The sequence below is a fragment of the Triticum dicoccoides genome, chromosome 2A (genome assembly GCF_002162155.2).
Source record: "Triticum dicoccoides isolate Atlit2015 ecotype Zavitan chromosome 2A, WEW_v2.0, whole genome shotgun sequence".
Taxonomy (NCBI): domain Eukaryota; kingdom Viridiplantae; phylum Streptophyta; class Magnoliopsida; order Poales; family Poaceae; genus Triticum; species Triticum dicoccoides.
Window position 1 is genome coordinate 612,231,486 of NC_041382.1, and position 4,256 is coordinate 612,235,741.

Consider the following 4,256-nt stretch of genomic DNA (forward strand, 5'->3'; position numbering starts at 1 on the left):
CGCCTGTAGACTTGAAAAGGACCAAGGCTTGCAAGTTGGAACTGAACCATGGTCCATGAAACAAGTACGAGTAGAACCAAAATACCAGTCAACTAGATCATTGTTGCCGCGCGTAGCTGCACCCGTTTTGTCTAAATAGTTTAGTAGTTAAGGATAGAAAGAAAAAGAAATATGTATCCATTTATTTAGTATAATGCATTTTCTCACATCATTTTGCAATTTAAGTGACATGCTTCCATCTCTATTGATGTCTTACTGGTTTCTAAAACAAAGATACACCAAATAGAATAAGAACTGAAAACTGAGGTCATATATAATGTTTTTTCATAGTTTCGTAGGATCGATTATTTGTCCAAGATTTCTATGATGAGCGCACTGTTACGCCCGTCCATTTATTTGATGGAATAATAGAATGTTTGTAAATATACATATGCAAGAAAATGGAATTAATTCTGGATAACTTATCCATATAATGATTAATAATAAAAATAGATTAGGAAGATAAAAAGATTCCTTCTTAAAAATGCAACGCTTCTTGTTTTCAAAATTGATAAACATGTAAGGTCACTGATAATCACACAACAAAGATCTTTATCGAAACCATACAACCAAACACGAAACAAACAAATATTACTGACATTTCCAATAAAAGAGGTGATCAACTTTCTCCTTCGTAGTAACAAAAATATTTAGTACACACCACTTGTTTATTCAAATACCACACATAACTACACATCAGGAATTTCTGGGGGGTGGGGGGGGGGACTTCATGTGGCCATTCACATAACTGTAAAACTGAATGCATAATGCAAATAGTAAACACCCATTAAGCTTGTACTAATATCTAAGCATGCTAAAACGAGAATGATTCGAGTTGGCGAAAACACACTTAGCTATGACTGATTCCAAGACTTCAATTATAAATATACTTCTAAGGTAGAAGTTCAAGGAACGTGCACATTTTACTGAAAATTATATTGAATGATGATAGACATGAAGGCTCATTCAAGTTGAATAAAACAAAGTTTAACTATGACTCTGTCCAAGACTTCAATTCTGATTATGTACTTCTAAAGTTGAAGTTGAAGAAACATGCTTCAACAACACCATGCATGGTAACATTTTTACCTAAAATTATATTGAACCTCATCTCCATCCAGGGATCACCAAAAATTCTTTATTACCCCTAGATTTTTTCACACCAAGGTAAGAACAGAGGTTTATAATCCGTGTCAAGTGAGAATCACCAATCCCGTGTTCTACTTGCAATATGTCTTGCTACTCAAAGGCTTCATTTTCATCTTTTTGTGACCATACCATATAAACATATTCACTTGGCTGAATTTCTGTACCCATAATTACAAGTTTATAAATATGAGAAGGGCATGGTTTAACTGAGAAGACGTTCAGATGTTACCTTTTTAAGGATCCTGAGTTGAAATACTGTCCAAGCTAGCAGTTGGAATGAACAGGATTGAAAGTCGCATAGTAACTCATCTACAACACTATTTGCATAAAAAAGAGGAAGACAAGAAACAAAATATTGGCAGCTGAGAACCCATAGACGATAAAAGAAAATGTGTACCTTTTGATTTAGCAGTACCACCTTGGCGCTGGGTTCTATGCATTAAGCAACAACAAATGATTATATTCCTCAGTCAAGTGACTGTATGATCACAGGCATCGCATAATTCATGCATTATAAAAGCTTATCAGATTCCATCAAATCTCTTGGCAGTTAAAAAATTATATTGATTACACCTGCAATGGACCAACTCATACAAGTAACTAACAAATCGGGGGTCCAATCTAATTTAATTAGCCCTTGATTCAGTAGAAAAAAATTAGCTTACTCCATTAGCTAATCGGTGCCTGCACCGTGATCTGAACGCAGCAGAGAAGAGGCGCTTCCTTCCCGTATAACCCCACGCACGCCAAGAGAATGCAGAGGGAACCGGCTTCCTCTAGTCCTTGCACTGCCCATCCTACCTCCTCTACCTTTTTGACAGCCCATCACCGTCGCCCCTGACACATCTCAAAAGAGCCCCGCCTTCAACGGGTATTCCGCTACGGATGTAACCTGTCGCTTGTATCAACAAACAATACCATGGCATTCAGCGATAATGATACATAAACGTAATCAAAGCAATCATACGCTCTACAGGAATGGTAAATCATGAAAAGGTGAGGTATGGCTGTCCACGTGAAGTACTTACCTGGCCATCACACATTGAAGATTGAGTGAAAGAATTCTCCAATTTAAATTTTAGAATGAGTCTCCAAGATTTGCCCCAAATTGACCATAACTGGGATGAGAACCGCCTGTACAAAATTGGGATTGAGAAGATATTAACAAAATGTAATGGTTGGGTGAAAGAGGGATCATAACAGGGAAGGAGAAAAATGCAGTTAGAGGGCAACTTTGACAAGGATCATTGGGGAGAGACACAGGAGACGAAGTGGCGGATATACTGAAGCAGATGCGGCCGGGAAAAGTAAATGCAGACCTTCACCGGCGAGTGCGCCCCTCAGTCGCGATGAATGCTCTTTGAAACTGACAATTGATTGCCTACTTCACTACTTCGACTCCAACGAATCAGTTTCTCTCCTAAGCTTCATCGACTTGTTTGGGGCTTGTCTTGTTGTTACCCCAGCGATGATTTGAGACTTGCTTGTACTTTAAACCTATTTGTTGGATGCTTGGTGCTGTTGGGGGGAAATCCTTTTTGTAGCTTCACCGAACAGTCATCTGTCGCTTCGCCTCTACATGCATCAGCGTCTGGTCCGGATGGCTCGAACAAGGCGATCGTATGGTTTCGCTCGTGATGGGGAAGGCCATGTGAGGTGTGACCGCATGGCCCGTGACGGCTTGCTTGCGTTGCCTCACCTACGTATGGACCCAGTCATCCTCTCGCTGGATATGCCAACCAAGAAGACTGCTCTTCAACACACAGCCGGATGCATGTGTTACTGCTCGTACCGTTGCCAAGCGAGGCGCACCGTCTCGGTCGGACCCCAGCGCGGTCGCCATGGAAGTCACTCCGGAGCAGCGGCGGCGGCCGCCACGGGAGGGCTGCGTTCGTGCGGGCCAAAGGAGGGCCGTGTTTTTTTGAGTAATTAAAAGGAGCACCACGCGAGTCACGACTTGTCAGGCTTTCACATGGACGGGACTTTATAAGCCCATCAGCCCCAATTTAACATAAGGCGTCCAAAATTGCCACCAGAGCAGCGGCCCAGCATAGGTAGTGCTCGATGATAGTGAACGAAGCGCCAACGTGGGATTGAGGAAAATCTGATGACCCAAATTGCCCCAAAGAGAAGATCCGATGGTTGCGAGTGCTAATGGCTTGAGATGGTTGGAAAGATGTGCAGTTATAATATTTCTAAATTTCCCAACCGGCCAAATAAATTCTCGTAACAGTGCCATAAAAGCGTACAACAAAAAGAAGGAAATGCAATCTATACCACCTCAAAAGGAACCTACAAACTCTTGTACACGGTAAGCATAAGATTGCCACAGAGCTCTGGATTCCCATTCCACTCAATGTTCTTCCCCATCACACGACTCCCCTCGCATACTTAACAGCGTGATGCAGTGCCATTTCATGGTCTAGCATGTACAGTCAATATGCAGAGGCAACATTGGTTCAGTGGCCTGCATTAGCCACACGTATTCATCCATATGGCCATATTTTGTATGCACCAACAGCTCAAGAAGGTTGTGCCCTAGAATGCCACATCGTCTAGTCATACGGCACCATATCTTGGCTTTTTTCGCAAATGGGCACTCACAACTAGTGACACACGACAGATTCTGGACGATTGTCGCATGATGCAGCAGATCAAACCATCCCTGCATCCGCATTGCTGTGAGAAGCAACCAATTATGGTGGACCTACCGGCAGGCGCGTCGTACAACAGACAGTCCACCAACTGCTATCGTGGCGGTATTCTGTCGTCCGTCACGCAGAACATCAGGACGGCCACCTTGCAGTTCAAGATGTACATCAACATTTTCTTCGTCGACGAGCATAGCAACCTCCAAGATGCCAATTGACTTAGCATCGGTGTGCCCGGCTACACATGTAGCAACTCTACCAATGTGGCCGCGACGAGGTCCAAGGTGGACAAGGAGTGGCACGAACAAGTTATGTGTAAACATTTTATTATTTCTTCTTGTCATATCTAAATAATGTTCACAAAATGTGATTTGTAGAACATAACATCAACACTATTATGGGGTGGACAGGGGGGCT

At 42.5% G+C, this 4,256-nt stretch overlaps 1 pseudogene; it reads right to left on the bottom strand.

The window, feature by feature from the left end:
* Positions 1-3,558, bottom strand: part of LOC119358002 — a 5,913-nt pseudogene extending 2,355 nt beyond the window's left edge.
* Between the last annotated feature and the right edge of the window lie 698 nt (positions 3,559-4,256).